This window comes from Triticum dicoccoides, chromosome 1B (genome assembly GCF_002162155.2).
Source record: "Triticum dicoccoides isolate Atlit2015 ecotype Zavitan chromosome 1B, WEW_v2.0, whole genome shotgun sequence".
Taxonomy (NCBI): Eukaryota; Viridiplantae; Streptophyta; class Magnoliopsida; order Poales; family Poaceae; genus Triticum; species Triticum dicoccoides.
The window spans coordinates 693,025,766-693,038,247 of NC_041381.1; the positions used below are offsets into that span (position 1 = coordinate 693,025,766).

Here is a 12,482-nt window from a genome sequence, read left to right on the forward strand (position 1 = left end):
TTCCTAAGTTTTTGGTGTCATGGGTAAGGTTTGTTATGGCTCAAACATTACTACACAAAGCTCACAGGGATATCTAAAAAGGCTTACAATACATATCAATGCTTTTTGAAAAATACCTTTAAAATCAAATGAAAAGACATTAACACTTATTCCTCTACCGTGCAGAAAAAAAACCCTCTGTATGATTAGAACAAGCATGTGTGATACTCCCAATTCCAAGCCGTGCAAGTCACAAGCATAAAAATGAATGCTGATAAAATAAAACAATCATTCAGATTTAATGTAACTTGCCACTGCAAAAGCATAGGTGATGACTAAAGCAAATAGTACCTCTTGTGTGTGAGATATTCTCTAAGGTCGTCAATGATGTCTTGCACCTCGTATGCCAAAGAAGATCTATCCATCCCAAGTTTTAGTTGTATACGATTGAGAAGCCCTATCATATTAGGCCTTTGGGATACAGAAACAAACGCTGTATGGCCAAAATACCCTCGGATCTCATCGTATACCTGTTTGGCAAGTGTAGTTTTACCCAGTCCTCCAAATCCCACAATGGATACCACCTTGAGATTCTCTTTGGTACATGTCAATAAATTGACAAGTTCCTTCCTTGGGCCGTCAATTCCCACAAGGCCAGCTGCCTCCACATATATCGCTGACACCCGAGGATCAATAGCCACAAAGCTAGAGTTATGATTGCATTCGTCAATCTTGTACCTAGAATAGGATGTTTAGGGAGGGAGTCACATGTCTTTCAGAAATAGTGTTAGGATAATTTCTTTCAACATTCTTCTTTCGGACAATAGAAAAATAGATATTGGTTACAAAATATAGCATAATTGTGATGTCCCCTATGCTCTGATAATTATATGTGTTGTACACATAATAACATGTAAAAAAAGAACGCTTACTATGGGACCTCTGGCATCCACAATTATTCTGGAAAACAAATTAACATATACCTGATTCGTCGTTCATTTGCCTCTAATGCGACAATCTTGAGCTCCTCCATCCGGTCAGCGATCCGGTGACGCTGTCCCAACATCTTGAGACTCCGAGCAGTCTTCTTGATGAAGCCTTGCTTGGCATGACCGCCTCCAAACTGGCGGACAAAGTCGTCGATGCAGTTTTCCATGTCGTACGACATCTCCCGGACATGGTCTCTCCAATCCCTAGCCACCGGATCAAGCTCGTCCATGAGTTCCATCTTCTCAAGGGCGGCGTTCATGGCGCTGAGCTCCTTCTCCAGGAAGGATGCTTGCTTCTTCACCCCTTTCAGCTTGCTGTACTCTTCCCCTGCCAGGGCGGCGAGCTTGCCGAGCAGGGGCCTCATCACCCCTATCGTCGCGCTCACCGGCATCTTGACCTGAGTGGTGGCAAGTCGAATGGGCTGCAAGTGATTCGGAGAGAGGTGATCGGGGCAGGGTTGGTGGCTATTCGCGGCCGAAGGTGGATGAACGTGCCGGGTCTGCGGCAAGGAGGTGGACTACGAGTGCGACGGGGGGTGGAGGAGGCGGTCCTCTCTGGCCAAGGAGGGTAGTAGCTAGTAGTGATTTGGGTGTGACGAAACCGACGACTGAGCGAGTCAAACACACTGTCTTGTCTTGTTTTCTCCTCGCTTTATTGGAGTGCACTATGCATGGCTTTTCGTCGCTATATTGCATATCGGCGTGCACAATGCGTGGATTTGTTCGATCTGTACGGTGCCACACGACTGTCTTGGACATTGTTTGTACGCGCGTGTTACATGCATAAAAAATTACTGTATCAACTACTCCATCCGTTCTTAAATATTTGTCTTTCTAGAGATTTCAACAAGTAACTACATACGGAATAAAATGAGTGAATCTACACTTTAAAATGTGTCTATATACATTCGTATGTGGTAGTTCATTTGAAATCCTAAAAAGACAAATATTTAGGAACGGAGGGAGTAGTGTTTAGGGGTTTAATTAGGACACACGTCACATGTGCTACTTACCTCCCCCACATGATGTAATCTTTATACATCGACGCAGGCATAATTAGTAATCCATGTTATTGTTTCTGCAGTGTTATTTGTGCTATATGCAGCTGCGCCCGTGCTGGTTCTGCTCATATATACTCACTACGACTTTACTTACTCCGTCTATTACCTTGACCTATATCAAACATTACAAAATTTGACCAAGTTTATCAAAAACAATCTAAACTTTAACAATAAAAAGTATGTATGGTATGAAAATATCTTGAATGATGACTCTAATGGTATTGACTTTGTGTTGTGTCCTCGCAAAAAAAAAAGACTTTGTATTGTGGATGTTAATTTTTTTTATAAACTTGATTAAATTTTAAAAAGTTTGATGCGAGACAAACCTATGTACGAATCAAATAAAAACTTAAGGGAGTGAAAACACTTACATGCAAGTTGTTTATGAAGAGCAAACCTATGTACATGCAAGCTGGCTAGTTTTCTCATAATAATCTGAGCCACTGTATTCTACTTAAATGAATGGAGGACAAATATCCGTCAAAATTTGTCGATAAAAGAAGACACTGGAAGGTGCTCTGCAATGTTGTCTGAAGACGTCACGTGCATCTCTATAGTTCTGGACGAGCAGCTCTGTCTTGAGTCTTGACCTGCTCACTTTCATTGCCTTCTTCATGTTGGCCACACAAAGAATCAATTCCATCGATGGAGATGACCAAGGGCGCATTTTCACAAACCAAGTCAAACATATCCGCAGCTAGCTTTTCGCTTTCTCCCATCCGCTTCGAAAGAAGATCTGATGAAGATAATAGTACTAAAGTTAGTTCATCATTGGACAATAGTATAAGTAGCAGAATGGTGATGATATATAACGGCACAAGGAAAACTAAAACTTTTCAAGCTTAATTTGGCTCCAAAAATCTGCAGTACCACAAGAGAACAGCAAGCCCTAATTCTTTGGAACCACATCATTCTAGACAATTAAGTTTTGTAGACAGTTGAGTAAGCATTGCCAATTTACTATTTTGTTAGTTCTCGATTGTCGAACAGAATTGACAGCCAATGTGCCTCTATTGCAGAACTTAAACACAAGACTGAAAGTGCAGAAAAAAATGGTGAGCAGCTAGCAATTACCTGACGAACTGTCGCGGCGACTTTCGGTGAATAGAACTTCCCTCCACCTCGGCTTGCCTGCAACTTTAGGCCACATTTTTGTTGATCACATGATACAAACACTTCCGAATTGAGGCAAGATTGAAGAAGTTTCTAGAGCCACCTCACGTACCAGTGAGGAACTTCAGGAACGGCCTGCTTGGAGCCATCGAGCCCCGTGAAGCTTGGCCAGTTCCAAACCGCTCTCATCGTCCTCGTCCGCGCCGCTGCAGCTGCCGCCGTCCTATTTACCGTTGTCCTCGCCGTCCTCCTGCAGCGCCCGCAACAATAGCCGGCAGCGATGTGAGACGCCTCCTCCGATCCCGTCCGCCGGAAGCAGAAGAATGGCCGCAGCGGTTGCAGCACCACAACCACCCTGCCACATGCCGGAACCTCCCGCCTCGGATCTGGTGGCCGGTCTTGCGCCGAATTAGCCTCTTAGATCGCACGAGTGGTGACAAAAAGGAAGTGGTGTCATGCCATACGACCATCTGTTTTTATCGTGGTATACTGAAGATGTGAAACCGAGGACGGTTTGGATGCAGCTTGTTAGCCTAGTTAATCTCATTGCATGCAGCGTAGTTTGTTTTTCTGTTTTGTAATAATGCATGCACGGTCATGCAAGTAGTGGAGAGCTGCGCCTCTCTGTTGCGAGTTATCCTCCTGGTCGTGGCCTCTGATTGATCCAGTCGCTGGATGGAGCGACAGAAGCGGATCGCAGTAGCCAGGCCAGGAGGTAGTTAGTCCAGTCTTGTAATCTGCATAAGATGTGGGAAATACAACAGAAAAGCTGCGCAAGTGTGGCAGCACAAAACTTCGTGTGTTCTTCCTCCCCAGCGATCTCTCTCTCCCTCTGATTCGGTCGATCGGCAACTACATTTGGCATCAGAGCTACGGTGTTCGATCCCTGCTCCGGTGGCCGGCGGTGTCTGATCCGCGGCGGCCATGTCCGACAGTGACTCAGAGAAGGAGAAGGGGAGTAAGGGCGGGACGAAGTCGCCGCCGAAGACGCCGCTGTCCACAGCGCCGGTGGCGCGTCTGACGGGCAGCGGGAGCGACGAGCTCCGCATCGTCGAGCGGGTTGTGCGGGAGAGTGAAACCTCTTCATCGTCCATGGTTCTCACCCGCACCAACTACATAGAATGGTCCCTCGTCATGCAGGTCAAGCTGCAGGTGGCACGTGTCTGGCCTGCGGTGACTGACGATGCCGCCGATGAGCACGACGACCGGCGCGCGATGCAGATCATCCTCTCCGGTGTGCCGCCGGAGATGATCCGCGTGCTAGCCGCCAAGGACACGGCCAAGAAGGCCTGGGAGACGATCAAGACGCTCCGGATGGGCAGCGAGCGCGCGCGCGAGGCCAAGGCCCAGGTGCGGCGCCGGGAATTCGAGGATCTCCGTTTCAAGGACGGTGAGTCCGTCGAAGATTTCGCGCTGCGGCTCTCCGGCCTTGTCGCCGACCTCGAGATGTACGGCGACCCGGTGACGGAGCACAAGGCGGTCCAGAAGTTTCTCCGCGTCGTGCCTCGCAAATACAGGCAGATGGCTATGGCGATCGAGTCATTGATCGACCTCAAGACGATGACCATTGAAGAGCTAACCGGGCGCCTGTCTGCGTGTGAAGATCACTACGATCTCGACGACTCGGCGCAGTCCGGCGCGCGCCTCATGTACACCTCTGCGGAGTGGGACGCGCGTGAGCGGCAGCTCGGATCAGGCGGATCATCATCGGGAAACAACAACAAACACAAGCTGCCAGCCAAGAACAAGTTTCAGAGCGGCGGCAGGCCTGCGCCGCCGAACACGGGCGCGGGCGGATCCGGCAAGTCCGGTGGAAAGAAGAAAGGAAAATGTCATTACTGCAACAAGCCGGGGCATTGGAAGAAGGACTGTCGCACCAGGCTCAAGGACGAGGATGAGAAGGGCAAGCAGGAGCAAGCCAACCTCGCACAAGCCGGTGCCGAGCATGAACCAGGCCTATATATGGCCATAGTCACCACAGTGGGCGCAACACAGCTTGTTGCACCACAACACGTGTACCTCAATGAGGAGAAAGTCATGCCAGTCCCGTCACCGGACGGCGTGTGGTTCTTCGACACCGGTGCGAGCAGCCACATGACTGGCGATCGGCATGTCTTCTCATCTCTCGACGAAACGGTGCACGGGTCGGTAAAATTCGGCGACGGTTCGGTCGTGGCCATCTGTGGGCGAGGCAGTGTTGTATTCCGCTGCCAGGGCGGCGATCAGCGCGCGCTCACCGGCGTCTTCTACATCCCAAGCCTGCGGACGAACATTGTCTCCGTGGGGCAGCTGGATGAGGCAGGCTGCATCATCAACATCGCGAACGGAGTCATGGCCGTACTGGACCCGGCGCGGCGCATCCTGGCGCGCATCAAGCGCTCCGGCAACCGCTTGTACACCGGTGTGCTCACCATCGACTCACCAGCGTGTCTCATGGCCCAAGGCGACGATGCTACCTGGAGGTGGCATGCTCGCATGGGGCATCTCCACTTCCGTGCGCTCCGGATCATGACCACGAAGCAACTGGTGCGCGGTATGCCGGCGATCGATCGAGTGGCCGAATACTGTGACGGCTGCGCTCTGGGAAAGCAACATCGAGCACCCTTCCCACAGGCCACGGCGTACCGAGCCGAGCGTGGTCTGGAGCTCATACACACAGACTTGTGCGGGCCGATCACTCCAACAACACCGGGAGGTAACAAGTATTTTTTGCTCGTGGTAGATGATTACAGCCGCTACATGTGGTTAGAACTTCTGAGATCCAAGGATGAGGCGTACTCCCGCTTCAAGAAAATCAAGGTGATGGCCGAGGCCGACGGTGACTGTAGGCTGCGCGCATTCAGATCAGATCGCGGTGGCGAGTTCAACTCAATCGAGTTTAAAAAGTACTGCGAACAGAGCGGCATCAAGCACTTCACCACCGCGCCGTACACGCCACAGCAGAACGGCATCGTCGAACGCCGTAATCAAATGGTGGTGGAGATGGCCAGGTGCATGATGAAAAGCATGGGCATGCCGGCGTTCTTCTGGGCGGAGGTGGTGAGAACAGCAGTGTATCTGCTTAACCGCGCGCCAACCAGAAGATTGGAGGGTGTCACGCCCTATGAGGCGTGGCACGGCCGTAAGCCCAATGTGCAGCACCTGCGCACGTTTGGGTGCACGGTTCATGTGAAGCGCGTCGGCACCGGCATCACCAAACTCAGTGATCGATCGACACCAATGGTGTTTGTTGGCTATGAGGAAGGCTCCAAGGCGTATCGAGCTTACGATCCAGCCACCAAGAAGGTCCAGGTAACGTGTGACATCATTTTTGAGGAGAGCAGGCCATGGGAGTGGAGCGCTCAAAGCACGAGCGCGGTCACCACCGCACCGGCGACTTTCACTGTGGTCTACACCACGGAGAACGGTGTCTAGGAGGTCGATAGCGGGTCGTCTACCCCGCCGGTCACTCCTCGGGGAGCGGCGACACCCTCTACACCAGCCTTGGGGACGCCACGATCAACTACCGTCGCCACGCCGGTGGTGAGCACGCCTGACTCGTCGCAGTCCGGGCTGGTGACGCCCGCGGACTCGTCAGGCGGCGAGAGCGCGCCTCCATCACATGACTCGTGGCACGATGTGCCCACGGGGCAGCCAGTCCGTTATCGGAGTTTCAAGAGTGTATTGGAGGAGACTGAAGACGAGGCAGTACGCGAGCAGTTCGAGCGTTGTTTGCTCGTGCGCTGTCTGTTCAGCGCTAAGGAGCCGTGCAACGTGGATGAAGCACTCGCCAGCAAGCCGTGGAAGGGCGCCATGGACGTTGAGATGGAATCCATCATCAACAACGGGACATGGGAGCCTGCTCAGCTTCCAGATGGGCATAAGGCAATCGGACTGAAGTGGGTGTATCGAGTTAAACGCGATCCGGATGGCAATGTGGTTAAACACAAGGCTCGTCTCGTCGCAAAGGGGTATGTACAGCGTCAGGGGGTGGATTTTGAGGAAGTGTTCGCCCCTGTAGCCCGCATGGAGACAGTGCGCCTGCTGCTAGCTCTTGCTGCACATTCAGGATGGGAAGTCCACCACATGGACGTAAAATCAGCCTTTCTGAACGGAGATCTTACAGAGGAGGTTTATGTTGCTCAGCCGCCAGGGTACAAGGTGATCGGCAAGGAAGGAAGTGTGCTGCGCCTCCGTAAAGCAATGTATGGGCTGCATCAGGCGCCACGAGCATGGTATGCAAAGCTCGATGAGACTCTCTCCTCTCTTGGTTTCACACGGAGCGGTCTCGAGCATGCAGTGTACAGACGAGGTAACACAAAATCGTTTCTACTGGTGGGGGTCTATGTCGATGATCTGATCATCACAGGAACAAATACAGCAGATATAATCTCCTTCAAGGACCAGATGAAGCAACTCTTTAAGATGAGTGATCTTGGACAGCTGAGTTATTATCTAGGTATAGAAGTAAAGCAGAGCAGCAGCGGAATCATCCTGAGTCAGAAGAGTTATGCAAGCAAGATTCTGGAAATAGCAGATATGAGCAACTGCAACAGTTGTCACACGCCAATGGACTGTCGCCTCAAGCTGAAGAAAGAAGACGAAGGAGATCTGTTTGATGCCACTCTGTATCGCAGAGTAATCGGGAGTCTGCGCTACCTTGTAAACACGAGGTCAGACATTGCACATTCAGTGGGCATTGTGAGCAGATTTATGGAGAAGCCAAGCATACACCACTGGGCAGCAGTCAAGCAGATCCTACGGTACATCAAGGGCACGCTGCACTACGGGTGCAGCTACAAGAAAGGCCATGGAGCTGCTGAACTATTGGGATTCAGTGATAGCGACCATGCTGGGGACACTGGTGATCGGAAAAGCACTTCTGGGCACGTCTTCTTCCTTGGAAAGAATCTGGTGACTTGGAGCTCTCAGAAGCAAAGGATCATTGCCCTCTCCTCTTGTGAAGCAGAATATGTAGCGATTGCAGCAACTACCTGTCAGGGCCTATGGCTGAGCCGGCTGCTAGAGTATATCACAGGAACCTCGCCAGCACACTTCAAGCTTTTGGTTGATAACAAGTCAGCCATAGCCCTGAGCAAGAACCCAGTCCATCATGATCGAAGCAAACACATAGACGTTAAGTTTCACTTTGTGCGAGACTGCATGGAGAAGAAGCAGGTGGAGATAGATCATGTGGGAACCCAAGATCAGCTCGCCGATGCACTGACCAAGGCGCTCGGGCGCGTCCATTTCATTGAAATGCGGCAGAGGTTAGGGATGATCAGCGCAGTGCAGTGAGATTAAGGGGGTGAAATGTTAGCCTAGTTAATCTCATTGCATGCAGCGTAGTTTGTTTTTCTGTTTTGTAATAATGCATGCACGGTCATGCAAGTAGTGGAGAGCTGCGCCTCTCTGTTGCGAGTTATCCTCCTGGTCGTGGCCTCTGATTGATCCAGTCGCTGGATGGAGCGACAGAAGCGGATCGCAGTAGCCAGGCCAGGAGGTAGTTAGTCCAGTCTTGTAATCTGCATAAGATGTGGGAAATACAACAGAAAAGCTGCACAAGTGTGGCAGCACAAAACTTCGTGTGTTCTTCCTCCCCAGCGATCTCTCTCTCCCTCTGATTTGATCGATTGGCAACTACATCCTAAAGGCAGACTCTGCTTCTGCTTCATCCTTCACCTCTTCAGGGCCGCAGATGATATCTACAAAGATAGACTTGAGGCTCAACAGGTGCTCCAAGCCAACTGGTGTAGCGCCGCCCCAGTTACTCTTGTGGAACTGTAGTTGGAGCCAAGTTAGTTTGGGCATAGCCCCTGCCCCAAAGGCCAGGTAGGCGGTAACATCATACTCTGATTCAAATCTACAGCGCTCCAGAACCGGAAACGATCCCACGGTGAAAGTGACACGACTGTCTTCAGGGATACTCCACATCCTTAATTTGAGGTGGACGAGAGAGGGCAGCTCTCCAAGAGCATGAAATTCGTCAGTGCACGTGTCAACACTCAGCTCTAGCCGGCAGAGGCATTGGAGACCACCAATCCATTTGGGAACTCTAGGCATCCTAAAATCACCGAGTCCAAGTACCTTCATATGACGAGAAGGATTTGATAAGGGATTCCCATTTGATAATGAGTCTAGCAGGCCACTTGTATAAGAGTCACCCCCAATGATCCTGAGATATCTGAGATCATGCAACATCTCAATAGAATGCGCCAAAGCGACCCATGCTGCTATCTCAAGTCGGTCTAGAAAATACACATGAGAGCCCCAGACGTCTCAGATTCGTAAGCTCACCGAGTCCCTCAATATCCTCCAACGCATTTGGGTCCAGGTAAAACCCAATCGAAGTGTGCAATGATTTCATTTTCCTGACCCCTTTAGGCACTTCGGGTCCGTATGAAACTTCCAAGTGGGATAAGCGGGGCAATTTAACTATATCCGATGGGATTTGTAATCCCCAACTGCAATATAAATCTAGTGTCTCCAAAATCCAAATGCACAAGCCCTTCCATTTTAGTAGGGAGTTTGATTTCATCATTACATGAAACCTTTAAATACCTCAGTTGCACCAATTGGCTAATGGCAGTAAGATCAATTGGTTCGCCGCCCAAACATTCAAAGAGAAACACCCTGAGATGCTTAAAATGCAAAAGAGGTGGCATATACTTGGATTCCCCGAAAAGTGCAAGTGATCGAACTTGTGATAGGCTAGAAGGAATGGTCCTTGTTGATGTCTCATCTGTTGCACCACCAGTACTAAAGTTCATGGATATACGACGGACCTTATATTTCTGGTCATGATCTCTTGCCATGTCTTCAAAATTGCATTCAACTCTCAGAAAATTATGCTCTGCACACTTGCTTAGGATCAAATCGAGCATCATATCATGTACTCTGCATGATACTAACTCCCCATACTCAATACGTCCAGGCTGAATCAAGCTTCTATTGACAAGCTCATTAAAATAGCTCTTTGCAACAACTTCCATATCTTGTCCATGCAAATTACTAACAAATCCTTCAGCCAACCACTGACGAACCAAATCATCCCTCTTGATCTCACGGTATTCAGGATGTATACCAAGGTGCAGAAAGCATGCCCGGAGATGAAGGGGAAGATGGATGTAGCTAAGGTTTAATATATTCTTCACCCCTTCCAATGTAGGATTTCCTGCAAACTTGGTTCCAAGAGAGTTCCGGATGCCCTCCCACTCATCCCTTAGTCTTTCAGGACGACTAGCTAATATGCTAGCTATAGTAATGATTGCAAGTGGGAGTCCACCACACTTCTTTAGAATTTCAGCTGAGATTTCTTCAAATCGGGGTGGATGGTCATCTTCGGGCCCATATACTCTATGAAAGAACAACTTCTTTGAGTCTTGCTCATCGAGGGGCTTCACTTTGTAAATGCACTCAGGGTGATTGAAACATGCTCCACTAGCCACGCCTTCCACTCGTGTGGTTACTATTACTCTACTCCCATTAGTATTTTCTGGAAAGGCGCGTCTGATAGTATTCCATGTTGACTGGTCCTACAAGTCATCAACTACAATAAGGTACCTGTAGAAGGTATCCACATGTTATATACGTACAGTTGGATATGATTATAAATTGCTGATGAAAGCTTCAAAAAATTCTATCAAACTAGAATAATAAAATAATGCAAATTGGATTCAAGCAAATCCATTATTCAAGTATTCCAAAAAGTAAACAAGGAAGGAAGCTTGCATTTCAAGTCTTCCTGTAGCAGCAATCAGTTGCACGGAAACAACTGTAAGCAATGTACAAATATATGCTATTGTAAGCATATGTACTTAATTCTGGTAAGGATTTAATCCCCAGTATTCTGAGATTAGTTCTTTAGTTTACCCATATTTGATCTACATGTAAAAATCTTCTGTATGAATATGCAAGGTCATACAAGACAAAAGGTATGGTTTCTTGTTTCCAACTTTTGAAAAGTGCTGCTACAACCTCTTTCTGTTTTTGTACAACACGCATCTGAGCATAGCATTGCACAATTTTTTGTTTGCAAGAGCACACCTGAAACGTTACATTATAGGTTTTTTGGGGGGCTCTTTTGTGGCGCACAAGTGCACAGTTTGGATACATCAACAAGCCAAATGTCAATCCTAAGATTTCGGTGTCATTTATGGGCTTAAACATTACTAGTCCCTCCGATCTATATAAGTTGTCGCTTAAACAGATGTATCTAGACGCTTTTCCGTGCTAGATACATCCGTTTGAGCGACAACTAATATGGATCGGATGGAGTACAAAAACCTCACAAAAAGATATCTAAAGAAACATTTTAATCTGTAGTTAAAACACCTTTTGCAGCATTAGGTAAGAGTTTATGTAGTGGAAACACAATTGGAGATATTTCGACAAAGGACATAGAATGGATGTGTACTATAATGGAGTCACTTTTTAGGTACTGTATTATGTAAGTTGCCGTAAAAATAACATGTTTTCTTTGAGACTTTTAAAATCCAGTTTACACATGTATGAACACTATATAAGTGATACACGAATTCCACTGTTACTCTTGGCTGATAGTAAATAATTAGTTTAGCCATATTTAACACACTGGAAATGGACTGGGAATTTATGATTTCAATTCGTGCGGTAGTCAAACAACTCTAATGTCTAGAATCCTATTTTAATTTTTGAATCCTAGGCCTGGTTTTCTAATCAAATTACGCAAGCCAGAAGCATTTAAATGAATGTTGAGAAAATCAAAATATTATAAAAATTTAACATAACTTGCCCATGCAAAAACACATGTGACGACTTACCTCTTGTTTGTGAGATATTTTCTAATGGCACTAACAATGTCGTGCAACTCAATAGCCCGAGAAGATCCATCCATCTCAAGTTTTAGTTGTGTACAAATATGATAGAGAAACCCTGTCATATTAGGCCTTTTGGAATACAGAAACAAAGGTTGTACAGTCAAACTGCCCTTCGATCTCATCATACACCTGTGTGGCAAGTGTAGTTTTACCCGGTCCTCCGAATCCCACAATGGACACTACCTTGAGCTTCTCCTCGGTATCTGCCAACAAACTGACAAGCTCCTTCCTTGGACCATCAATACCCACAAGACCAGTTGCCTCCACGTATATCGCTGACATTCGAGGATCAATAGCCACAAAGCTAGAAGTAGGATTGCATTCGTCGATCTTGTACCTAAAAGATGATCACTAGTGCAGAACCGGACAATAGCACCGGTTCGTAAGGCCCTTTAGTGCCGGTTCCATAACCGGCACTAAAGTGTTGGCACTAAAGCCCCCCCCCTTTAGTACCGGTTCAGCACGAACCGGTGGTAAAGGGCAACCACGTGGCACGAGCCAGC

At 48.2% G+C, this 12,482-nt stretch overlaps 1 pseudogene; it reads right to left on the reverse strand.

Moving 5' to 3' along the window:
- The window catches only part of LOC119350973, a 53,769-nt pseudogene that overhangs the window by 2,307 nt on the left and 38,980 nt on the right, over nt 1–12,482 (reverse strand).